This window comes from Dermacentor andersoni, chromosome 1, assembly GCF_023375885.2.
Source record: "Dermacentor andersoni chromosome 1, qqDerAnde1_hic_scaffold, whole genome shotgun sequence".
NCBI lineage: Eukaryota > Metazoa > Arthropoda > Arachnida > Ixodida > Ixodidae > Dermacentor > Dermacentor andersoni.
The window spans coordinates 233,026,649-233,054,016 of NC_092814.1; the positions used below are offsets into that span (position 1 = coordinate 233,026,649).

General features: G+C 47.1%; 1 protein-coding gene and 2 long non-coding RNA genes across 3 annotated transcripts in view; 2 read left to right on the forward strand and 1 right to left on the reverse strand.

Moving 5' to 3' along the window:
• Positions 1–27,368, forward strand: part of LOC126548498 (PH and SEC7 domain-containing protein 1-like) — a 425,618-nt gene that overhangs the window by 116,839 nt on the left and 281,411 nt on the right. The window lies entirely within an intron of this gene.
• On the forward strand, positions 1,643–5,230 carry LOC129381013 (uncharacterized). The gene is made up of 3 exons (XR_008609260.2): positions 1,643–2,466; positions 3,309–3,447; positions 4,439–5,230. It is a non-coding gene; the product is annotated as an uncharacterized lncRNA (long non-coding RNA).
• Positions 5,592–9,284, reverse strand: LOC129381014 (uncharacterized). The gene is made up of 2 exons (XR_008609261.1): positions 8,625–9,284; positions 5,592–8,563 (listed from the first exon to the last, which is right to left on the reverse strand). It is a non-coding gene; the product is annotated as an uncharacterized lncRNA (long non-coding RNA).

Below are 27,368 nucleotides of genomic sequence, written 5' to 3' on the forward strand. Positions count from 1 at the left end.
TGCGGTCTCTAACGTATACCTCTTCATCTTGTGCACTGTCCATTTACGCATGTTCGAAGCCAGAGCTTCCAAGGTGTGCATCTATTAACCCTTTCCCCGAAGCAGTTTACTATATAGAGAAACGAGATAGCACTTTCGGCGGCGCGCCGCACGTTGCCTCAGCGAAAGCGCACGAATACGGAACCATTACGTCTTCTCCGCTGCTTCTGTGCGATCAGCTGTCGGAAATGCAACTGGGTTTGCGCTAACGGATTCTGCTTCATTTATGCTGCAATATATATGGAGCGATGGAGTGTGCAGTGGTTGGCTGCGGAAATTGTGAGTGGCATGTTATGAAATGGAATGAATCTGTCTGTCCAAGTCCAAGTACTGTCTGTGTTGCTGGCTCTTTTCGATACACGTCTTCCCTCGAAGATAAAACAAAATCACGCATCCTTCAGCGTTGTAGCGCTAACCTCGAAGGAAAGGACTACAACTCCGGAACGTCTGCACAAGTGAGTACATTTCGTTATACTGTGACAAAGGGAGCAGCGCCGCTTCTTGTCATATAGTAAGTTGCTCGCACGTTATCTACACACAGCCACCCCAACTCACACTCATAATTATGCCCACTCTATCGACAACGTATCAAAAATAAGTGACCAGGCGCACACTTGAGTCAATGCGCCGAAGCATGGGTGACGGTGACTACACCGTCAGCAGACTAATGTTCGAAGCTGCACGTTTCGTAATGTCAACGCAGTAAACGAGTGACTAGCGATAATACGTATTTGCTAAAACCTATTACAACGTACAGAACATCTACGTTACAAGCCTTGTGGCCAGCAAGAACAACTATATCGCAACTTTGAACACCCGCGAGCGATCAGGCAGAGAATAAACAAACAATTAGATAGCGACCGCCCAGGGAACTTTACTGTGTCAGAAACGCGAAAAGCCGTGTCTAAAAGTATTTGCTAAGTAAAGAACGAAGAGCTAAGCACACTAATACTGAGTCAATTCATAGGCGGAAAGTTAGGCTAGATTGGAATACATTTTTAACCTCGCTTTTATTACAAGCACCTTGCATGCTGCTCGCGCCGTCTGGACAATGCGTAACGAGCTCTGAAAGAGCTTAAGTGTCATTTGAAGCTGTAGCTAAAACTTTGCGCGTCGTCTGCCAGTCATCGTCTACGATATTCGCCGAAACGGAGGCTTGCAGAGCCGCATCGGCGTCATGTAAATCTATTGTAGATGCAGACACAGAGGTAACGTATAGGCAGCTGAGGCAAGAAATCGACGCGTCACCACGTGATCAAACATGACAGCGCCCACGGGACCGCCGTGAATATAAACCGGGTGCTTCTACGAAGGCTTTAAATAATATTTAAAATAGCCATTTTGAAGTAAAGGGATGGGTCCTTCGGAGACATACCGTGAGCGGTGGCAACTATGGATTGATGAGTGTTACTAAGTAATTGTAGTCGCTAAGTAACAAAAATCCAATAACTAAATTCTAATTTCAGGGGTTCATCGTCATAGGGAAATTGAAGCGAGCACGAGCCATATGAACTTTTCGATTTGGAAAAATGTGATTACCCCCCCGTAACTGTGGCGCGACGAAATTCGCGGCTATCGGAGCGCGCGAAACCGAAACTGGGGCCGTATTCTGTAGCGGTTCCTTTGGGAACCGGTTCCTTTGGGCTGCTGCCATTGGTCGGCGTTTCGTTGTCGTCATCCCTGGTGGGCGGGACGACAAATTTTGATGACGTCACACAGGTTGCCAATCTTCTGGAAAGGAACCGGTTCCCTGCTAGGAGAGGAACCGCGGAGAAGTGGTTCTCTCGAGGGTCGCGCGCGGGGGCGAGCATGATGTCGAGGGTTGCTAGGGCAACCGTGGCTGCCGGCTAACCTCGCGCCAGCTGACGAGCCGGCACCTAGACGAGACGAGACAGAGACGGCAATGGCGGCTCCTTTGGTTGTGTTGCTGGCGAGTGCCGAAAGACAACGACGCGACGCGTTCGGCATGGCCGAAGAAGAGTTTCGGAGGCATTTTAGGCTCTCCAAAGACATAGTGTGACGTCTTTGCGATGAGCTGGAAGGACATCTCGGACCTCAAAGATTTCGTGGTGTCGACGCTACGATGAAAGTGCTGTGCGCGCTGCGGTTTTTTGCCACCGGGAGCTTTCAACGTGCGTCGGGAATGAAGAAGCGATTGCACTGTCGCAGCCTTCGGTCAGCCGGATCATTACAGCCGTCGCCAAGGCCATTACGGTTTTGGGCAAAGAAAAAGGGTGGGTTAGATTCCCATCCACGGCGCAGAAAGCCGCCGTCAAGGAAGGCTTTCTTAGCCGTGGAAAAATTCCAGGATTTCTAGGATTTGTGGACGGGAGTCTGATAGCCATCGTTCGCCCTAAGAAGCTCGGCTCCGGCGAAACGGAATCGTACTGGAGCCGTAAAGGGTATTACGCCCTCAACTGCATGGTCGTGAGTATTGTTCATTGACAAATATTTTCGATATGTGATTGCGCGAGTGCACGTTGTAAAAAACTTCGTTTCGTTATTTTTCATCAATTGCCGGTAATACTTGCGTTCCTATGAGAGAAAGTAGCGTTTGTGTTGTATGTGTAATGACGACTTTGATCTTTGCATAGAACACGGCCGCACTTTTTCAGTGCTCTCCAATCACAGTTGAATAGCCTTTCCGATGCTACAATGTAAACACATTACGCGCGATTTAAACCGGAATAGACGCCGTAGCAGTGAAGGCAGTCTTCGTCTGCGAGCGATCCTAACAGAAGACGAGCCTTTGTGATTCTTATTCGACGTAAAACTAAAGCATTGTGGCCAACAGACTGTAAACGTGAAAAGGAGCATCCCATCAATGAAAATGGTGTGAGGGAGAATGAGAATATGTGGACACCCATTTGCTCTAGCTGTTAATACGGCACATGCTGTTTCCGCATTCTTTCGCTTGTAATAGGCACTTTGTCTGAAAAAAAAAAAAAACGCAGGTGGCACTTTTTAGCAGAATCTTATACAATATGGACGGAAGAAACCAAAGGAATTATTTTGCGCATTGTGTTGTGACCGCACGCCATACATGAGCATGTGTACACATGCCAACATTGCATTTGCAGGTTAAGATGACATTGTTATCATGCTGATCATTAGTTCAACTGCCTACTGCGTATGTTGATATCTCTTTTTCTGTAATTGTGTTCGCTGACTGAACAGTAACTGATTGGCAAGTAGTGTTGTAAGCAAAAGGTTGTGCCAGATATTTGTTGTAGTGGCACTGACACCTTCTCTTTGCTTTCCCTTATGAGGTGTGCGACGCGAAGCTGTATATCCTGGCAATTGACCCACGGTTTCCGGGATCGTGCCATGGTTCTTCCGTCTGGAGGTATTCTGCATTTCGCCGCCGCCTCACTCGTGGCTTGTTACTTCATGGAGAAGTCTTGCTTGGTAAGTGCACCTAAAGTAGCAGTGCTTCTTCCACATGTAAAACATTCACAGAAAAATAGTTTTGCATCCTAGCAAGCTTTAAGAAAGCGTGATTTGCTAGAAATGTGTTGTGAATGCAGCAGTACCTAATGAACCTGCAGCGACTATCGAGAGAAACAAGTCTCTCTTAAAAGGCAGATATTTGTACCAGCATGTATACAACAGCTGACATGTTATGCTGTTTATTGATTAATTTCAATACACTGAATGCCACGTGGAGCGTTACAGGCAGGAGTGGAATTCTACAGAACACGTCAAAATGGCAGTTTTCAAGTATGGTGGAAAAGGGTTGGTGACAATGGACTCGGGGACCTGGTCCCTGTCCTTGGAACAAAGGAATAAGCGTGTGCGTGAAACTTTCGGCATCGACGTTAGTGATCGGTGTAGTACAGATTGTAGAATAGTGCAAGTTGCGCTATTTTTCTTTGTGTCTCAATGTGTGCGATTTTTTTTGTTGCAGCGACATGTGGTGCTGGAGTGATTAGAAAGGATCAAACGGGTAGCTCGATTTTGGGTACCTTCATGAGAAGAGGTACGAAAGGTAGAGCAAGGATCCCAGATACTGGCAGCATATTCGAGAGTAGACCTTAGAAGTGTTTTATAAAATAACACTTCTGAAGAGAGAAGAGCTAATAAGTTTTAGCGGAGGATGTACATTTAGGGAGGGGCAAATGGGATGAACGGAGCAGAAAACCACGAGTATGAAATAAATATTACATGTCCAACTTAACCTGAGAATGAGATTTGCAGCCAAGACAACAGGTGAAATTGGGCTTTTCTTTAAAATGAGTCAAACTTTCTTTACAACTTTCCGGGAAGGTAAATGTTTGATAGATATTGCAACAATAAATCCAAGACCCGCTCCTGTTGTAAAAGGGCCCTGGCGTAGACTGTGTTCTTGCATTGTGCCTTAATGTATCCATTTCGTTCACTGACATGCAACACTTTACAGGGGACTCTGGGTACCCGCTAGAGCCATGGATCATGACTCCTGTGCCTGGTCACCCAAATCGCCTCACAGCAGAGGGGCGCTATAATGAGGCACACGCATCAATGCGAAATGCCGTTGAGCGGTGCATAGGAGTCGTCAAGAGCCGCTTCCGATGCCTGCAGAGGTATCGGGTGCTCCACTACTCGCCTCAGAAAGCAGCCACTATTGTTGCAGCTTGTGCAGCGCTGCATAACCTCTGCCTTGCAGCAGGCGTGCCTCTGCCAGACGACCCAGATGACGACGGTGCACATGACGACAGCGCACAGGGGCCAGCCCAGGCACAAGTGCCACTTCAAGTACAGGTGCCACCGCAAGCGCACCCTGTACACCCTTCTCGAGCTTTGTTTCAAAGAGGCCGTGCGGTGCGCGAATCCATAGTTGGTGTGTTTCGGCTGCCCAGAAATTTGCGCATTGCCTACCTGCAAAGTGTGCGCCGGCGCACTCGCTGGCAAATGAAGCGGAGACATGTGCTGGTGTAACATGTTTTATTTTTCTTTTCATGAAGTAAATAGGCCGTGCACTTCAACATAACACATTGCGTGTGCTCACATGTGGCTAATCGTAGTATGCTGCATACTGCGGTAGGGAAAAGCACATGATTTGTCTATGTTGAGCATGACAGATACACATGCAGTGACAAATAACCATGTGCCATTATGTTACTCCTTTGCTCTGTTCACTGTGCTTCTGAATATTGTCTCGCCAGGGAACTTTCTTTAAATAAAGGTTATTTCCAAGGTGAATGGCAACCAATCTTGCATTGTTGAATATTGCTTTGTGATGCCTATTTTACTGTGCAGTATGCATTGTTCCAAAGCTGAAGATGTCTGTTCATGTGTGACACGCAAGCACAGCACAAGTTACACAGCAACTGAAATGTCGTTCAGAGCAATCTGTATAGCACATATTCAAACGTATAGCTACAAACGAGACATGCCAAGCACTTTTTGGAGCAGGATTTCTTTAAATAGCAGACACTCATGCTTACTACTGCTTTGTTTAAACTCAAGAGTTGCTTCAACATTGCATTTCTTGCACACATGATTTCACATAATGCTCGTAATTGCTGCTTAACAAGGTGCAACAATATAAACAAAAACATGACAATGAAACATTTCTTTATTTATTCATTTTATTCATTGGGTACCTGCTTCGCCATTCAGGCATTACAGCAGGGAGGGTACAACTCATATAAATGAACACTCAGAATTACACTCATAAAGCATGGAAGAAATCATCATTTGAACAAATACAGACAGTGTCAGGTGGTAGAGTATTCCAGTCTCTTATAGTACGAACATAGAAAGAGTAGCGGAAAGTGTCGCTTTTAACCCTCTATTGCATGGCGTCCCATATTTGGCACATACCGGTTACCATTCTTTTTCGCGTGTGTGAGATTCCCAGTTGAGAATGTGATACCGTCAGAGTAAATCTCGTAGTTATGCGCACTTATTATGGGCAAGTGCTGCCATCTCTTGAGTGATACGCAAAACAGAGGTGAAGTAGATTTTGGGATGCGACGTGAAACTCGGAGGGGGCAAACACGAGCAATTGTTTTTTTTTTCTCTGAAAAGTTCGACCGCAGAAACGTAGAAGAATTATTTTGGCATATTTTTTGGCCTCGCCAATTCAAGGCAGTTACTAGTTTTCTCAATTTTGCCTGCAACTACAGCAGAGAAACCGAAATCGGTGTGTGCCATATTTGGCACAGTATGAACTTGAAAAACAAAATATGGTAACGTGCTGCCATCTGTTCAATAGCCCGAAGCTGCAGGTCACTCTATCACAAGATGTAATTTTGACGATCGGTACGGTGAGGGCGAATTGTCTACCAAACAGCCGCCTGAAAAGTGAAAAGGAACTGAAATGTAAAGGAAGTGGTGCTTCAGAGGCACTCACAAGCGCGATATATGACGTAGAGTTATCGTGTGTGCGTTGATACGACAACCGCGCCGTGACATTTCTGTCGAGCTTTGTTGGGAGAGATCCAGTCCAAAAGACTCAGCGCTGGTTTACCTCCACCAAGGTGTTTCGCGAAATTGATTGCCCCAGCGTAGTGAAGGTCCATAACAGGCACATGGGTGGTGTCGACCTGCTGGACTCTCTGTTTGGACTTTACTGCATACATATCAGATGTCGAAGAAATGGCACTATCGAATTTTTACGCCTATGCTAGACTTATCGGTACTAACAGCATGGGTATTGTACAGGAGGGTGCAGGAGCAGCTTAGGAGGAGACAAGTACTACCGCTGGCTCAATTAAAAGCAGAAATTGCAGAATTCCTTACCTCGCATAACAAGTGCCTACCCAACTAGCGACCAGGAAGGACTTCTAGTCAGGACATCGAATTCCATGTTCAAGTCAAAAAAGCACAGGGACCAGCGGCCGCAATGCCACCCAAAGACGACCGATCTGACCAAGTCAGCCACTGGCCAGAATTTGACGAGAAGAAACAAAGATGTAAGCGGCCACCTTGCACAAACAAGTCGTTGGTAAGATAGAGGAAGTGAAACATTCATCTGTGCCTGAACGCAGCAAACAACTGTTACATTTCATTCCCCACATCACATTAAAAGGCCACCGTCCGTGAAGCTTTGTTTTCCGCCCATGGCAGCAAGAGCACTCAGCCATCTTCATGGTGTGCCATATTTGGCACAAAGCTTTATCTTTATTATTACAGTCATGTTTGTTAATTCAATCAATAATGAAAGCTGAAAAAATGACTTTCATAATTCATGCAATAGAGGGTCAAAAGGAATCTCACATATTTTTAATTTGTGATCTCGCCTTTTAGAAACATATGTGGGCGGCTGAAAATACAATTACCTGGCTATCCCCGTATTAGAGTGGTATATGGTATGAAGAAATTTTAATCTGAGATTTCGGCGACGGTGTTCAAGAAGATGCCAATTTAATGCTTCTTTGCTTTCTGTCATGCTAAGCATCCTGTCATAATTGCCAAGGACAAACCGAACTGCCCTGTTCTGCACTTTTTCTAGTTTATCTACAAGTTCTGTAGCATATGGATCCCAGCAAACACACGCATACTCCAGTGTACTGCGCACATGTGTGAAATACAGTTGCTCCCTAAGTTTCTGTGGCAAGCTACTAAAGTTACGTTTCAAGAAATCTAATGCTCCTACAGCCTTGTTCCTAACATGAGTAACGTGTGTGTTCCACCTTAGATCAGCAGAAAAAAATACATCTAAGTATTTATATTCTGACACTTGTTCAAGAGTAGCATTATTTATAGTGTTACGATTGCTGTCGTATGAGCTCTTCCAGGTAAAGGTGACGTGGACACTCTTTTTCTCATTCAGTGACATTTTCCATTTTTCACACCATATGGCAATCAAATCCAAATCGTGTTGTAGTGCTTGTTGGTCAGATTCGCTGTTGATGACCCTATATACTATACAGTCATCTGCAAACATTGTAAATATTTATTTATTTATTTACATGTACCTTACAGGCCTTCGAGAAGGTATAGTGTAAATGGGGAAATACGGTAACATATTAGTATGGAATCGGGAAAGAAATAAACATCAGCATAATGAAAGGAGTACGCACAGAACATGGAAAATTATTACATTAGCAAATACAATATGTAGAGCAATAACAATAAATGGTAAACAACAACATAATAGCATAATAACATTGTAAACATTTTTGCATGTTATACAGTAGTAAGTATTGTAAAGAAATTGGGATCACTGAAATTCTTTAACTTGTAGAAAAAATGCAAGAAAATTACAAAAGACATGACGTGTTTAGACGGTTGAAACGGCATATTGATCGTTTAGCAGATTGCGAAATGCAGTGTGTTTATATTGGCATGCAATGGTATATGGTAGTGCGTTCCATAAACGGACCGCACGGGGCAAAGTTGAAAAATTAAAAGCGTGTGTGTTGCCATAAATCGCGACAGCGCGTCGACTTGGCGTTGACCTATTGAAACCCATGCGCTGATGTTCACCTCTTCGTCGGGCTCGAAGAACGGCGGGCAGACTCCGATGGCGCTCGCCCTTCTAACTAAGGAGAGGACGCGCCCTCGCGGTCCGGGCAGGCTGCCTCCTCCGGTTCCTCTGTGATTAACACGTTTGTTAGAATATGGTGCGCAAAAGCTCCGTCAACGAGTGTGCTTACCTGCTTTCGGCGTGCAAGGCGGCTGCATCACGGCGGGCGTTATACACATCTTTCTTCCACACGCCGCGCCATTGGGCCGCAGTTTTCACTGCCAGGCCCTCAGCATTCAGCAAGGCAGTCACTGGCTGCCAGAGCTCCTCCTTGCGCGCCGCAGTCAGCTGTTGACCCAGCACACACGACGCCTTCGCAAGGTAGGGGTGCTCTTCAACAAATGACACGAGTATATCGCGCGGCCTCGCTCAAACATGAGGACCCAGTTTCGGATTCGGCGCGCAAACTGGCAAGTCCAAAACGTAAACAAAGCGAGGCAACTTGTTTGCATAACGTATGGCACACCACCTAGCGACTAAATAAGAAAACAACACAAATAAAATTACAACTCCCAGTAGCGGTCTGCGCCGCAAGCTCATATTTATTACTGAAAATATATTTGCAAGTGCTCTATACAAACCAATGTTTTTTTATCAAACCAGCAACATCCTTCAATTGCTATACCGTCCCCTAAGTACAAACAAAAATGATGACGTGATCTTCCGGCAGACCGCCGCTCGTTGATTGGTTCCCCTCACGCCGCCCCGTTCCACTCTTTCTCCGAGTGACGTAATCCAGACGTAACAGCCAAAGGGAACCGGTTCCCAAAGGAACCGCTACAGAATACGGCCCCTGCTGCCGCGCCTCTCGAGGCGTCGTTCCGCATAGTTCACGCAGCGGCGCGCAGCTGCAGCGCGCTGAAGCTCCACGCGGCAACCTACAGCTAGAAGTTTATTACGGACCACGGAGAAAAGTAAACGTTAGAAAGTTATTGAATTTTGAATAATTAGCGACTAATTACCTCGTATCACCCCTCACCCCATGGTCGCCCCGACTCACAGCACGTCTCTGAAGCAACCGTCCTTCTATTTGTGCAATTGCGCCATTCCGTCACCTCAGGGTGATCGCATATCATATTGACTGCAAATAAAGACGGGGATAGCGGAAGAGAACACAAAAACAACACGGGCGGTAAACAACACCGCCCGTGTTCTTTTTGTGTTCTCTTCCGCTGTCCCCGTTTTTATTTGTGGTCAATATGATATGCAGTAAACACCAACTAGGCCAAACTGAAGTTCTTATGGAGGATGATCACTCGTTTCCGTACGCTTGAACTTCTTGCTGAGAGAGCAGTACAACTTTGTTACCCGACGTCCTATAGTCGTCTCTGTGTCAGTCTCAAGCGTTCGATTTTCAATGTATCATCTTGGGGGGTTTATATATACATGATTGCGTCGACGGCTGTGACGCGCCTTAACAGGGGCATGGTGGACGCGGCAAAATTTTGGAGCTAGGCAAAAACACTGCAGGCCTGACGGCGGCGGGGTCACTATACCACGGGAAGGCCAACGCATTCGTTGAACAGGCGACGAATAGCACGGCCCTCCTGAATCGATCGGATTGACCCGATTTGCAGGACCGTGAAGTCTACAGATTAAGCCCCGGGCGCACCTTGCCGACACTAGTGGCTATATAGCTTATTGGACTGCGCCTTCCGTTGCGCTTGTGTAATCCAGCGAAACCGGCGTCGTTTCCCATTTTGAAGCTTTGCAATTTAGAACTAATACCTATGGAACTCGGCGGCTTGTCACGCTGTTTATCGATGATTTAATAATAAATATTGGATTCCGTGGTTTGTCGCGTTGATGTTCGAAGCATTGATATGCGAATCGAGCATTAATCGAGCATAGGCGAATCGAGCGCAGTCTTAGAAGTACGTTTTCAGTGTTACCTGCTGATGGCCCGTGGCACTGACTCAGTCTGTTGCATCATGTACGCCGCAGAATCATGATGTTATGTAAACTGACAGCGCCTTTTAAAACACCGGAAACGGCCATTCTTTTTGTCGGCCATCAAACACGCTGACGAAGATGGCAGGTACGTATACGTGAACGCCACTGTGAATAAACTTCTCATCAGCCTGTTAGGAGAATTGGTAGATCCCACCGCTGCCAACTTCGTTAGGAATTTTGTCGTTCCCAGCACCTACACCAGTTTTGGAGCGTCCAAAGGCTCCAAACCCTCGATTAGGAAGATAATGATACGAGCATTCCCTTTGACAACATTCTGGTGCATTTAAATCATGAAACATCTTTATACTCTAAGCTACATTGTCCACTGTATGAAGTTCGCTACATTGCGTGTTATCCTGCCTCGTGCGTACCTTTGCGGCGCTGTGAACAGCTGTGCCAAGCGCCGACATCGCCAAAATTCTGAACAATTTTAAGGCGAAAGCCTTTCTAGGCTCATGGTGAAGTTTGTGTCAACAGACCTGACCGCCGGAGTGTCCACCGAAGCGTCATCACGCCATATGAAGACAGATTACAGACAGATTAAAGAATGAAAAATGATTGATAGGGACAGTTAGTGAATGATAACGTTATAATAGAGATTAGTAGAGGTTAATAGTGACTAGTAATGACTAATAATGACTGCCAATGACTTGTAATGACTACTAATGACTCCGAAATGACCAATATGTCTAACGACGGCTTTTAATGACCACAGTTGATTAGGAATATCTAGTAATGAGTAGTAATGACTAAAATGACTACTAATGACTACGAAATGGCCAATATGTCTAACGACGCCTTGTAATGGCCACAATTGATTACAAATGACTAAAAATGCTTACTAGGTCGCAGTAATGACTAATAATGACTGAAATGATTTGTAATGACTACGAAATGACCAATATGTCTAACGACGGATTGTAACGACTACAATTGATTAGAAATGACGAAAAATGCTTAGTAATGACTAATAAGGACTAAAATGACTACTGATGACTAGGATATGACCAACATCTCTAACAACGACTTGTAATGACCACAATTGATTAGAAATGACTAAAAATGCTTAGTAGTGAGCAGTAGTGACTAATAATGACTGAAATGACTTGTAATGACTAGTAATGACTGCGAAATGACCAATATGTATAACGACAACTTGTAACGACTACATTTCATTAGAAATTACTAAAAATGCTTAGTAATGACCTGTAATGACCACGATATGACCAACATGTCTAACGACAGCTTGTAATAACCACAATTGATGACCAATGACTAAACATGCTTAGTAGTGAGCAGTAATGACTAAAAGAAGGAAGAGTTAGAGAGAGATTCTGGGGTATTACGTGCCAAAACCACCTTCTGATTATGAGGCACGCCGTAGTGGGGGACTCCGGAAATTTGGACCACCTGGGATTCTTTAACGTGCACCTAAATCTAAGTACACGGGTGTTTTCGCATTTCGCCCCCATGGAAATGCGGCCAAAATTCGATCCCGCGACCTCGTGCTTAGCAACCCAACACCATAGCCACTAAGCAGCCACAGCGGGTGAAGGAGAGAAAGAGGCGAATGATAAGAAGAAGATAAGTAGGCTTTCGCCTTCACCTCTTAGGAGAGGTCTTAAGTGACCCTTGTAAGAGTTGGGGTCGGGCATGAAATAAGTAGTAGCTTGCACATGCCGTCGTCCGACTCATCCACGCTGAGGACGTTGTTGAAGGAGGGACTTGTTTTTATCGAGAATCAGGAATATGGGATTTATTTAAAATATCTACATGAAAGGTGGAGAATGTTACATTTCATCAGTCTAGCATGACTGAGAGAATGCACACCGAAGAGCCGACAACGGCTGCTTAAAAACACACTGTCCTCCCTAGGTCCCTAGATGAGGGAAAACTGCCGTTCAACCTTCGACCAATGGGAGCGTCCAAAGTCATCGTAGTCGACCCGCCTTTGAGGGGGAGGGTTTACACACTTCCGCAAAGGTTTCAGTGAACACACCGAGGTGAGAGGGTTCTCGTAGACAGAGGTCTTGACCCAAGCAGGGGCCTCTTGATCCCAGAGCTGACCCCGCAGTCAGTAGCCGCCGCGTCTGTCCATTGTTACGATCGGCCTGCAGATGTGCCGACCTTCAAGATTTTCCCAAGCCCACTGCAGCTGCGTGGTGTAGGAGTTGTCGGACGATCCTACCGCTGTCAACCAGATGTAGGAGTCGTGGGACGACCTCGCCGCTGCCACCATTTGAAGGAGTTGAAGGTCGTAGACAGGAACTCGGTGAACAGGATTTATTTACAGGATTTACATTTAAAACAAGACGTACATCGACAGTCTAGCGTGACTCCCAAATGGAGCCCGCAAGACGACGCATACAGCAAACAGCTTACGAGCACACAGCTCACTAGTACATTTCGAGCATGACAACGAGCACACTCTAGCAGCCGACAATCGCTGCTAATAAGCTCTCGTCCCCCCCTTGATTCCAAGCGAACGGAAACGTTCGTCCAGTCATCGTTCGACGTCACCGTTCGACGTTACCGAAGATGACCTGCCCTTTTGGAGAAGGCGGGCTCATACTCGTGTTGCACACACACACAGGTGTAAAGGTCCGGAGCCGACGTCAGGGGGGCTTCGTAGAACTCTGCTCCGTCAAGGGTGGCGCTGGCGGGTAGCACATTCCTGAGCTGACCCCGCGCCACGTGGCTGCCGGTTATTCGCAGTTCTCTGACGTGCGCCCCGTCTGGTTGGATTGGAACACGTGCAGCGGGCTGAAATAGCTGGCACGTTGCCACCCCGTACGGCCATTCCTAACAGTGGGTGGCGAGCTTCGGAGAAGCGACCATGGAACCCTTCCCGACCCGCTGCGGCGACTCGCTTTGTGAGGACGACAATGCGCCTCGGGAACAACCGTACGGCGCCGGTATATCTAGACGCGGTCGGCGGACCAAGTATTGTTAGTGGATTTGCCGTCGCTGTTTCAGTTTGTTTGGAGCGGGGGAACTCCTGGAAGGAGTTGTTTTGCGGTGCGGTCTCACGGGCACCAGAGGAGGTCACAGTCAATGGGCAGACAGGATCGCTTACGATGACTGGACGCTCCGATTGGTCGAAGGTTGAACGGCGGTTTTCCCTCACCTAGGGATCTAGGAAGGACAAAGTGTTTATAAGCAGCTGTTGCGCGGTTGCTGAGGGTGCATTCTCTTTGTTATGCTAGACTGATGAACTTTAATGTTCTCATGTAGATACTGTAAATAAATCCCATATTCCTCGTTCTCGATGAGAACAGGTCTTTCCCTTCAACAACGTCCTCGTTGTCAGTTATCATCTATTTCATGCCCGATCTCAACCCTTCCACCATTGACTGTGACGACTTCTGGGGTCCGTGAGAAAGCACCGCAAAACATCCTTTTCCAGGAGTTGTCTTGCTCCAAGCAAACCGTGAAGGCGACAGCGAATCAACTAACAATACTCGGCCCGCCGAACGTGGCTTGTTACGATCGGTCTGCAGGGGTGCTGCTCTGCAAACCTATTTCAGCCCGCTGCTGTTGTTTTGATCGACCCGCAGGTGTTGTGTCCTTCAGAGACCCGGCGACGACGACAGCGCTAACCGACCGTGAACTTCCTTCGGAGAACTGGAGACCACGACAGCGTTAATCCACCATGAGAATCGGCGACGGCTGCAGGGCTGACCACGTTTGGCGGACCGTGTATTGTTGGTTGAATTCCCGTGGCCTTCATGGTCTATTTGCAGCAAGAGAGCTGCTCCAACAAAAGGATGTTTCACGGTGCGTTTTCCTCGGGCCTCAGGATTCGTCACAGTCTGCTGACACTCGTGGCGACTACCGGAGAAAGTCAGCTCTGGAATTAAGAGGCGCCGGCTGGGATCAAGCGTGACCAGCTGGCTACGAGGACCCTCTCAACTCGGTGGGTTCTAGGAATCTAAAGTGCGTACGTGTGTGTGTGAGCCCTCCCCCTCAAAGGCGGGTCGACTACGCCCCAACGACTGTGGATGGTCGGATTAGACGAAGGCTGGACAGCAGTTTTCCCTCCCCTAGGGATCCAGGGAGAACAGAGGCTTTTTAAGCACCAGTTTGTCGGCTGCTAGAGAGTGCTCGTGCTCTACAAGCAGTGTGCTGGGTGCTTGGAGTTTTGTGCTCGTGTGCTTTGCGCTTCGTGGTGGGAGCTTCGTGCTCCTTTTTGCAGGCATGTTAGGCTGTTGCAATGTATCTCCTGTTTTAATGTAAATATGTAAATAAATCCTGCACGCCTAGTCCCGGCGAAGAGCCAGGTCCTCCCTACAACCCGACCAGGCTAGCCATGCCGGCTCCGTTGGGCTGTTGAGGCGGCGCATTGTTGTCTTTACAAAGCGAGTCGCCGCAGTGGGCTGGGAAGGGTTCGGAGGTCGCTTCTCCGAAGATCGCCAGCCCCCGCAGGCCGATCGTAACACCTTGTAGGTTTTTGAACGCATTTCTATAATAGGTACCGCCGAGCTAGTTGCCTATCGGTGATATTGGATCAGCGCCTGTGTATGTATCATTCGCGTTTGTCGGAGTTGTTCTTACAGCGAAGCTGTATAGGACTCTGATCCCGGGATTTCTTCGTCTCCGTTGACAGAGCAGTCGACAGAAAACCATTCCACGAATTGAAGCGAAAAGTGTCCGTCTCCATGAGAATTACGCATGCTAAACACACCCCAGTATTCGTTTCAATAAAGAAAAGCACAAAACAAGTGTCAATACCATATGATAGATGATAAGGTGTGTCGAACAACGCCAGGCACGTAGCGTTCGGCGCATGCGTTTCCCGGTAAAAAGTATGGTTGCATAAGCTGCAGTGGCCGGGAAACGGCAACTGTAGCATACGGAGCAGGGAGTGATGTAACTACACTTTCATATGTAAAAGAAGTCCCCGCCTAGCAACGATTTCACTTGTGTTCTGATAGCGCTAAGGCGACGCATATTTGGGACTCCCAAAGAGCATCGTGAACACGATGAGCGGCGACGTGAACAGCTATGTCAATATGCACAATGACGTCGTGCTGAGGCTAGGTTGGACGCAACAGTCCCTGCCTAGTGCAAGCCACGCACAGTTGGGACGCCTGAAGAGCAGTGCGAACACCATGTGGCGTGAAAACTAAAGATGGAACCTCAAACTTCATATTCTAAATTTCTGCCGACACATCGAAAGCGGACATCGACTACTTCATGCGTACTGACTTCTCTGGGGTGAAATTCGACCACATCACACCGGTGGTCATGGTCTGAAACTTGAATGTGGACATTTTACTACCAGAGAAGAAATGGGTATCCAGTTCGTGATGGAAGAGTTAGGTTTCTTCACCAATCCAAGTCAGCCAACCACTTTGCACAGGTCATGTATAGATTTATAGATTTAACATAGCTAAGAATCTCTCTAGAATAGCAACGGAAAACCTCAGTGTTTACGACAGCGATCACAAAGCAGTTACCGATATCGTTTGAAAGAAATAAAATTTTGGTACAGTGCATTTAATTGTCTTGCTGTCAATCATTTCATGTAGTGCATTGCTGGCACGTTCAAGGCTACGTCACATTGGTCTATCGGATCGGGCAGCTTCGCTGGCCAACGACTTTCACAGCGGGGATTGGAGCCGATTTCCCTTTTTTTCCCTTTCAGTTTCACCAAAAGCATTTCCGTAGTCTTCCTAGCTGCCGAAGTTGCTTAGTGGCTATGCTGTGACGCTGCTAAGCACGAGGTCGCGGGATCGAATCCCGGCCGCGGCGGCCTTATTTCCATGGGGGCGAAATGAAAGAATGCCCATTTTGGCACGTAAAAACTCCAGGAATATATATCACCTTTCTTTATAGGGTTTTGAAAAGCTGCAAATTCCCTGCGCAATGTCACTCGGGATTTCCTTTCACTTACTTATTTTTTTGTAATACCGAACTAACTGCAAAGGCGTAGCGTGATCTGCGGTTTGACTGCATGTCGCAAAAGTAAGAGGCGAGTTCGAAATATGGTTTTAGTGAACGAAAAAAATTCAGTGGCGATTTAGTGGAAATTGCGAGAAATATGCGTTAGAATTACGTCGCACCTCTGTGAGGTTCCGGATCCTTGATTTATTAAACGACGTTAACCGCATTACAAAGCGTTGTTCAGGAGCTCACTCGACACACATCCTGCCTCTTCCAGGAGCGAAGTGAAAGTGACGGTGGTCCGGAGCAGACCACCGTCAGATGCACCGGCTTCCCACACTTCACACACACATACTCTTTTTTCTTTCACTTTGACGCACCTAATGGCAACGCACTAAAATAAAGAGCGCGCGTAATAAAGGCTGTGTTGTAAACCTGTGATGTGGCGGGAAGGCCGTATGCCGCAATGTGAAGGCCTGTCAACGAAACTCGATCTTTCCTCACCCGTCTAGAGAAGCGTTGGACAGTTCCGCGCCGCTGGCTTACGCGGCGAGTGCGTTTGCGATGTACTGCTGCGTGCATGAAAACAGGAGCATTGGCAAATATCTCCTGAGCATGTGCTGCATGCAGTATAATGGGAGCTTCGTGGCAACGCTGGAGCAAGCTACTGATAACAGAGTAGTAAATTCAGACACGATCAGCTGTCGCGACAGTTGCTCTCGGGGTTTCACGTGCCAAAACCACAATCTTATTATGAGGCCCGCCGCGGTGTGGGTGGTCTCGAGAAATACAAACAGCGAGAAGGATTGATGCGCTTCCATGCGGACCCTTTATGTCACTGGAGCCTGTGCACCTTTCGGAATCGATCGGGGCTTGATATCCAGCTGTACCTGCGCATAATATTAGTAAATGCGCCCCGAGCGCGGGAAATGGGTGGCTGTTGTTAATATTGTTAATGCTGTAAATATTGTAAATAGCCCCCCCTCTTGCGGTTCTCTCTCTCTCGACTTCCCCTATTGCTATTCACTTTTTACCCCATCATCCCAACTAGCCGATGATCAGGTGTCGGTCGTCAGCTAGACAGCTAGGATACGGTCAGCAGAATAGTCCACTCATTTCCGTTCTTCTCACAAGCACAAATAAATGACTATGTACGTGTTTGTGGCTTTGTCCCGGTGTCTGTAAGCAATTTGAACGCGCTGGGCACGCGGGAAGTTGTGCCTGACTCTGTAGAAGACGCCGCGCACCCGATAGGACACTCTTCCCGAACGTTATCGTGCGGTGAGGATTGTTTGCTGCCAGTATAGTGCTGTCCGCGTGCTGTGCCCGCGTGTGCCCTCGGCTAAAGCGATGAACTTTTGTGCGCGATCGTGCCGTTCTGCGGTCGCTCACACTATCGCGACACATCGGTTTGTCTCGGCGCATGAATGTTTGGCGGCTGTCGTCACTTCTGTCGACTTGCGTGCGCATACGTGAAAGTGCTGTGGTTTTTCGTAATTTTTACGTTCTCTGTACATCTCCTGCAGACGCATGCTACCGACTGCGTATTGAAGGCTTTGCTTCGCTCCATCATTCTATATAGTGGCCCATGACGGCGACGCGCTATAAATGAAGCCAGTGTCGCACGAAAATAACGCTCTTTGTTACTGGAACTTTAGTCAGAGCAGCAGTGCAGTGAATGTGAAGTGATAACACGTGCCATCCTGAAAGTTACCGCAAAATGAATATGTTGGAGTTTGTCTCTCCCACTTCTGGTTATTTTCGTTTTTTTCCCTGTCCTTCAGTGGGCCGCTTGGTCCGCGACTTGCTGCGCTTCCGTACGAGCTGCCTTTGCGCTTGTCGTTCGTTGCTTCCATCCGCCATTTCCCAGTTTCTGCTTTTGTGCGGTGCTTCCACGTGTGCGATCGTCGATCGCCCCCGGCGCCTCCCGGGCGAGACGACCTTGATGAGTTGCCTTGCCCTTTCCCGGGTTCTGGTTTCGATTCCCTTTCCTCGCCACGACTACACTCCTCTTAGCTTTCTGCCCTCGTATATGGTGCTAACTGAAATAAAGAGCGCAAGAAAAGTGGAGAACGGGGAAACCCTGGGAGCAAATGTTAAGGCATGTTTAAAGAGGTGAATTATTTTTTTTTTCATCTCAAGCACGCTCAGTTATTCCAAATCCTCCGCGTTTTCGGAACGGGAAACGGAATCGAAGACATCGTTTTCTTTATTCAAGGCTACAAGCTGAGCCATTAGGCCATCCCTCACTACTGAATTTTTTATTAAACGGATTTGCCGAAAAGGAAGTGCTCTTCTTAACCACTAGGAACATTCATAATCTATTGTCAACAGTTAGCATTTTCCTTAGCCCTTACTGAGAACAGTCCATTGATTCGTACCGCGGCGAACAGGTAACTGGTGTTGTCAAGATAGCGCAGTACAATGTCAGTGGGAGGAACGGTTCCTCTGCTTACACCACCGCGCGCGTACTTTACACTCTTACTAGCGCCAGGTACACCACTGCTGTCAATGTGCTTCCTCGCTGTTAGACTGGCCACTGTGAGCGAAATTGCGTCACTGTGCTTCACAATACGAGAGGAGGCCTGGGCATGGATTCACGTTTGAAACATGCCAAACTTAAAGATTGAAATAAAATGTTCTCCCTTTCTCTCGTTATACGTACAAGGAGAGGCAGGTTGCCTAGCTGTACCGTTCTTTAACCTTATAACAAATCCTCCTGATCCTGCCAATGTGCGATAGTGATGTTTTTGTTTTTCATCTATTGGTTCCTGGTGCCACAATTAGCCACCGTGCCAGCTCTCAAATCAGGGTCCTTGTGCCGGCGGCATGACCAGGATATAGAGGCATGAGTGGGTGATGATGGAAACCCGGCTCACTTGCACGTGGAGCAGATGTGAACCACTGTCATATGTAGGTGTTGCAGTACACTGTGATAGTATATGCTTTCGCATATATAAAACTCCGCGTGCAGTAAGCGTTGGTCCTGAAAGGACTTGTGCGCTTTCTGTGGAAGCCAGGTAGAGAACTTATAGTTATCAGCTAAACGTGAAAACCTCCTACGTTAATCACCGGCTTTCTTGAGAGTGCTATAAGCACGCCAGAAACGCGTCCCGTCGCAACGACTACCGGTTTCGTATTCATTGTTAGCTGGCCACTAACTCACCACGATACAGTAATGGGCTTTTTTCCCCAGCTACACGAAAATCCAGGGAGCATAGTGATCTACAAGCAGCTATGGGGAGAATAACATCCAAAAGTCATGGATAAGTAGGAGGAGGCTGGAAGATTGATGGAGAAAGCTGATATTGTGGGATATGCTTGGGTGAAAACGAACTCAACATTACATGCATTTCCCTGTACGGCCCCGACAGAAATGGACAACCTGTCTCTGCGTCCTTTGTTCAGCAGACATCGACTGCTGCAGTACCGGTTTCGCACGCGATCGTTTCGGCCTCTAAAATAACGTGATTGTTTCGATTAGCAATTTAATCAATGCCGGAAAGCATATTCACGTTCCTGAAAAGAGAAACTATTGAGAAACTGCACTCAGCAGTGTAAACGAGAGAAAAAAGAGCCGGACAGAAAGAGATCCCTTGGCGCTGTTTCTGCCCGTCTCTTCTTTCTTCCGTTTACACCCTTTACACCGCAAACATTCAAGGTTGTGCACCAACTAGCACAGCACCGTACCTTGAGAAAACATTAGTTTGTTGGCTACTATAGTAACCTTTACATGACATTGAGGCTGTCTCGTTGGCTGGAGTAGAATTCCGGTATGAGTCGTCTTTAAGGAGTACTGACACAAAAGTATGCACTAGTATTTCTACTCACATTGGTTCGTGATGCCTTTTGTCGGAAGCCTCCTCTGTGTCACCACTCACAGGTACCTTCGGTGTGTTCACATGGGTGGAAGTCTGGGTACGTTGGTACCCAAAATTAAGATTAAAGACGCGCGAGCTAGACACGGACACAGAAAACACATATGCACACATTATATGCGCATCTTGTATATGTATGTCTTTTCTGTGTGTGTGTTTAGTTCGCACTTCTCTGTTCTTACTTTGAGATGTGAAATCTTGCAAAGCTTTACTTACGATAGCAAGCTATACTTAGTTTTGCACCAGTGGTTTGTGTTATCTTGTCCGAAGCCTCTTGTGTGTCATGTCTAAAAAGCGAAAAAATAAAACGCAAGAAAAAATAGAGACATCGAAGTGTGACCCAAATCACAGAGGTATCAGCCGTCGTTCTCCGAAATGACGCGCCGAGTAGCGGGAGCTTATGCGTTAACTCTAGCGCCGAGCACCGCAGCAAACGCACTTTAGCAAGGCCCATAGTATCTACGCCATCTATAGTGCAACTTTGTCAGCGTGCATCTGAAGCGGTTATTGATGAGCATGAGCACGTATATATATACGTCATCGGCGTTGTGTGTAAATTGATTTGATCTTGCTGTTGCAAGCGATTGTGGTCACAATATTTTTGTTTTTTAATGGATATCTGTCGATGTAGTAATTACGGCAGAAGCCAGGATTCGTGAATGGCGCAACAAGCATAATTACATCCACAATTGATGAGACCAGTTCAAAGCGCGCCAGATGTAGCGCGGCTTAATTCTAGTGTGATGCAAAATGCTGGTTACATCGTGGAATCGCGGAAAGGGGAGGCGATAGTCACGTGGTACTATACGCCATTGACCTTCGCGCCCTCGTACATCGTGACCGTGTCGCCGATAGCTGAGCGCACTGAGCACTCAACGAGATGAGGGATGAGAGCAACAGCAAAGGACAGCGATCTTGCGCGCGACAGCGACAAGCGACGCGATGGAGATGGCTGTCGTGTTCGCTCGTCGCCTCCTAGTCGTACCCCATGCGCGCGATGACTTCGAACAACGTTTCCCCGGTGTTGCTGGTATGAGGGCAGCAATATAGGCGCCGAAACTAGCGTGACGCGTGCTTTATTCATTTAAGTTTATGTATTTTACTGTAAAAAGCAGCATAAGATATTTCCAAGGGTCTTGCAGCAGGTTCTTATCCTTGCACGTATAAAAATTCAATTGTTTGCTCCTTCCGTGCGACAATCGGTGGTATTTGAGTAACGTACATCCAGTTCCGGCTTCGCGCTATTGGCTAGTCGCTCATAGCACTTCCGGGCGACGAGCGACGAATTCTAGATTTGCAGAACCGAGCGATCGAGCGACAAGACCGAGCGATCTGTTCAAGCAACGGCCCGATCCGTCGCTCGTCGCTGTCGCGCACAAAATCGCTCTTATGGGGTTTAGCCTTAACCCGTGTAGAAGTGCGGAAAAACGCAGAATGAAATAAGGATGGAATAGTAGATTTTTGCCGGCGAGCGGTTAGCTTTCAGCGACACGGGTCATTTTCTGACCATCAACCACTGCATTAGGCTCACTGGCCCACATGCACATGCATGACAACGCATGAACACCATCTCAGCTGTGCTTAGCGCCCGTTTTCAACTGGTCGCATTAAAAGGCACAGCTAATATGTGGTTTCGCGCTCGAGTAGGTGAGGCTTTGCATCATCGTGATTAAGGAGTAGGCAGCTTTACCATCCACTCATGACGTCATGAATTTTTGCTGTCTCATTTCGCAGATATGTGAATCGCAAATTTACATTCCCGCTGGTTGCAGTGACGGAGTGTTGAGATTCAGGTGGGAACAGTTGCTGTAGTTGAACTTCTTGCCTGTGGAAATTAGGACCCATCGGTAACTATAGAAGAGATTTCCGTACATGACGTCAATGTTACGATTTCCCTGGGCGTAATACACACTGAAGCTTTTACGGTGTTGCGCTTCCAGCTTTCTCACCTTACGCGGCTTCTCTAAAACATGGTAAGTTCCCCCTGCTTCTTGCACTTCGCAACAAAGTACAAAATAAAAGTTAAGTCGATACACGTGTCAGCTTTTTTCCCTCGTTGTTTCTTTCAAGGCAACGTCTTTCTCAGTGAGTTGCCCCCACTTTTCCGTATCGGGTATCAGGATTTCCAGCGCCGTCCTGAATATATATATATATATATATATATATATATATATATATTATAGGGTTTTACGTGCCAAAACCACTTTCTGATCATGCGGCACGCCGTAGTGGAGGACTTCGGAAATTTTGACCACCTGGGGTTCTTTAATAACGTGCGCCTAAATCTAAGCACACGGGTGTTTTCGCATTTCGCCCCCATCGAAATGCGGCCGCCGTGGCCGGGATTCGATCCCGCGACCTCGTGCTCAGCAGCCCAACACCATAGCCACCGAGCAACCACGGCGGGTGTGTGTGTGTGTGTGTGTATATATATATATATATATATATATATATATATATATATATATATATATATATATATATACACACACTCACACATATGGAACATCACAGATGCCGCCATCTTGTCGAATTCTGGCGTGGTGGCATTTTGAGCCATGTCAGAGAGGCTGGCTGTATGGCAGCCCTCTGGGCCAATCATCGCCGACAAGATGGTGGATTCCACAATATGGAGAAACTTAACCATGTTCAGAATAGCACTACAGGTGTTACGGCTAATTGTGGTGCTGTCGGTAGACGAGTACACGCGCTGGACTTATCACTTTGTCTCTCTTCGTTTGCTTTCTCTGTCACTTTAGATAAGCCGTTAGACATCAAAGAAATGATTCCTTCGTTCTTTCAACGACGTTTAAAAGCTGCATGAAGCGTAGCTAACCGCGCCGAGACGCTCCGCATTCTTGATGGACTTACGAGCATCTCGTCGCGAGGCACATTTCGTGGTTCATTACGGTTGCACTTTGTAAAGAACGCACGCAAAAGGACAGAAAGATTCGCGAAGAAAGAAACCGCCGACAAATGTTGCAAATGTAACGTTGAAGCGCACGCGATTCGAGTCTCGGTACTGCCATCCATGCCTTTGCAGTCTCGGAGCACAAAACTGTCTACGGCTTTCTTCGTTGTATGTATTATACTATTGTTGCCTGCGTTCATTTGATTACTAACTCGCGGGTCTTTAATTTGTTGGTTTCTTTCTTTCGAAATTGCCCGTGCGCTCCCGAACTCCCTAATAAACCTTCCGCTTCGCCGGTTCGCTCACTGGAGCGCGCGCCGGTGAAGAGTGCGCGCCCACATGTATACAGTGTACTGCTTGCTGTCGGCAGAAATGAACGCAAACGATATTTTTTTCTTACGCAGCAGCTTCGTAGATGCTCCTTGGAAAAAAAGAAGAAATACATCGTCACTTGCGCGCATACTCGAAGAAATAACGCGCGCAGAATCCCCGTGCAGGAATTTCCTGGGAAAGCTCGCTTCGTCTTTCAGGTGCTTGCATGTTTTTGTGGTGGCGTTCCGAGTGCACGCGGGCACGTGCACATATTCCGTATGCTAGGAAGTTCCTTGCCCGAGGCAAAAAATAAAGCGGCGGCCGTTGGCGGTTGCACCGAGCCAAGCGCCCACGCTGCGGGCTTGCACCGGTATAGCTGACAAAACGAAATGCCTGGCGTGCCGGGTTGTGTGTAGTACGCCAGCGTGGACGAAATCATCTCTCTTCGCTTCCGTGCATTGTCGAGGGTGATCCGCTTTTCTTTGACCCTCCTCTTCTTGCATGCATTCTGAGCGGCTTGCCAGAACGACGCTCCACACGCTGCGCCTCCGGAAATGATCTAGAAGGATATTCTCGAGGGCGTGTGCTTTTTCGGTGCCTCCCACTTCTCTGTCATCCTATCTGTCTGTATGTGCGTCTGCGTGCGTCGCATCGTGTGTGTTGCCTTTTAGTCGCATACCCTGTGACGCCGCTGTATGCTTCGTTCTCGTATACATTTCTGCGTAGAGTGCGAGGCGGTGCAAATAGACCTCTGACATCGCGTTTCCTTCTTCGTCGCCACCCATTTTGCTGCCTAAGATTGACGCGAACGCGCTGTATATGCGCACACGGGCCAGAAATAAATTGAACGCGTCCTTGCGTAACCTGTTCCTCCTGGTCACCCCTTGCGCGATCGCGGTAGCAGAATGCTCGAGTCTTCGAGTGCACTCCTCCCATCTTAATGTGTAACGGTGGGTGAGGGGGATAAACGCGAGATATATGTAGTATGTCCTTGCGTAAACAGCGGCATTTGCATCTCCCGCCCGTTTTGCCGAGGAATACGGTACGAGGGCCGCAGACGTGCGCATGCTCAGAGCCTTCGCAGACTTTTGCGCTCGCTCGTGGCATTCGCGACTGGCAGCGGGGCCTATATAGAATGGGCGTACAAGATATGCGAGCGCCGGGGCTTTCCGTTATAGTTATTCCGTCTCTCCGCTTTCCGGCCTGACATTAAGGCGCCGCTTTATCACATAACAGAATTGATCCAGCTGTGCATCGTGGGAAACTTGTGAAATTTTAATTCCCGTTCGCTGATCTGTGTTTTAGGAGCCGTCGTGGCGAAGTCAATGCAGCCTTACACTATACATAGTGCTTGTGTTTTGCGTTTATGTGTTTAATGTTTATATCGTAAAATCAAGTTACAGGCATATTGGACTGTATAATTCGGTTGGTGATGTTTATTGAGCTACCGTATACCGCGGACGCAACGAAATTTCAACGCTTTCTTTCCACCCAAACTTTATGTTTTATTTCGCGTTGACGAAATTTTCGGACACAGTGAAGACCGCACAAATAGCCGAAAATCAGTTGGTCGGAAGGAAAGTACATTTCTTTAAAGGAAAGCTAACATTTCCGTCCAAGGGTTATTCCAGGCAGGAACGGACTCGGTATCTACCATGAAATTGAATAAAGACACCTCTATCCACCTCTCTCTCTATATCTCTCTTTCTTTCTCAGTTCACGTTACACAGAGCTCCCAAGTTATTGAAATTGCTCCGAAGCCCTCCCCTGTTTAGTTATACCCGCGTAGACTGCGAGGTTGCCTTCAGGATGGAAAATCAATAGCAATTTTATTCTGAAGATTTTTAATTTGGGTTGCGAACGTATGTACAGGCTGCTCGTCTGACAACACTTGCCATCTCCGGCTGCACACTACTGAGTCGCAGCTGCGCGTATATCTGAGCGAAATCAACCAGGTGCTACGGATATCTGCACGCCTGGAACTAGTGACAACGGCAGCATTACGAATAAACTGTGCAGTGTTGTCGACAAGAACGTATGGCGAGCGTGCGAAATTTTCAAATTTTTTTTGTCTCAGTATTGGGAAAGTAAAATAATAAGGGTAAGAAGCCCCGACGCGATGTGGTGCCGGCGACCTCCCCCTGCAGTCGGTTTCTGATCACCGCAAGCCTTGCCATCTGCCTTGTGTTTCTCCTCTTCTCGTCACTTTTGCTTCGTGTTTGGCCTTGCGGCATGCTCCAGTTTCTCCTTCTACGACACGCACGCAGGCACGCACAATGAGCGAGAAGACTAATACGGAACCAAGGAGCTCGATATTTGATGCGTTGGGATTCTAAGGGTACTTCACGCTCTTTCCGGGTGTTATGTATCTACGTATGTTAGTATCTGTGGATCTATGTGTGTATGTTTTTATCTAACCGTTTTCCCTGGGTCACTGTGTAGTCAGTGGTGGAATGGGCAGTGCGTCGGGCTGCTGTGCTGAGGTAACAGGGTTCGAAGCCAAGCATCACACCAACTTGAGTCACTGAGTACGTGGCAATGTGTACATAAGTGCCGCTCTTCAACGAACCTCTCTCACGCCGACATTGGTCACTGTACACGCCGGGCTGGGCAGGTACCGCTGTTCGAAGAAAGTCTTTGACGCCGACTTGGAGTACTGGGTATGTGCCATTCGGTCTATGCGATAGTCGCCAACGAAACTTTTTGATGCCAAGTTTGGGTTACTTGCGTAATCAGCGCGAGGCACTGAAGTGCCGAAAGAAAACAAAAAGAACGAAATATAAAGAAGAACAAAGACGAGCGCTGGCTACCAGCTGGATTTATTAGTCAAGAACACACAAATACATACAGCGTGTCCCACGTAACTTGAGCCAAACATTAAACATCTGCAAATGCCACGTAGCTGGACAGAACCAAGGTAGTGTTGTTTGGAGACACTTAATTTGTTTAAATTCCTCCTAATTAGAGAATTAGCCCTAATCAACTTCTGAAATATTATAATTCGATGAAAAGTGTTAATGAGAAGATTGTAAGAGCAGCAATAATAACTCCCAATACAGCTTTCTGTTCCTCAATACGTGGTACAAAAGTTTTTTAGAGCGTGAAAGAAGCCCGTGAACATACGCAAAGTGCCACGAGTGGCCAGAAAAAAAAATTATGGGCTTTTACGTGGCAAAACCACTTCCTAATTATGAGGCATGCCGTAGTGGAGGACTCCGGAAATTTGGACCACCTGGGGTTCTTTAACTTGCACCTAAATCTAAGTACACGGGTGTTTCGGCATTTCGCCCCCATCGAAATGCGGCCGCCATGGCCGTGATTCCATCCCGCGACCTCGTGCTCAGCAGCTATATATATATATATATATATATATATATATATATATATATATATATATATATATATATATATATATAATTTCCCTGGTGTTCTAGCGAAGGTTTTAGTGCTCAGCAGCTAATATATATATTTCCCTGGGGTTTTAGCGACGTCAGAAAAATTAGTTTTATGAATGTTAATGAATGTCGAACATAGGGAACATCGCCATTTATCCTTAAAAAGTGCAAGTGACACTTTTTGCAAGAGGGAGGATATCTTTCAAGTGCCTTTTGACTTATTCAACAGGCGTTCAATTCACAGACAAAAGAAGGTTTCAATTTAAACACGATGAGCAGTCTGTTTTTGAAACTCGGTAAGAAAATTAGATAAAACTTAAGTCTATACACAATACAATTTTTGGATAAAAAATCAATAGAAGTTGGATTAAAACACGGTGGAAATTTTTTGTAAGGGTGTCCCTTGTTTGAATGCAGAAATGAAAGAGGGAAATAAAGGAAGTAGGGCAGATAATCGGGCGAGTGACCGCGGCAAGTGTCGTTCGCTTATGGACCCGATGGCCACTTGGCGGCTCCCCCGGGCGGTCCGTCGCATTTGT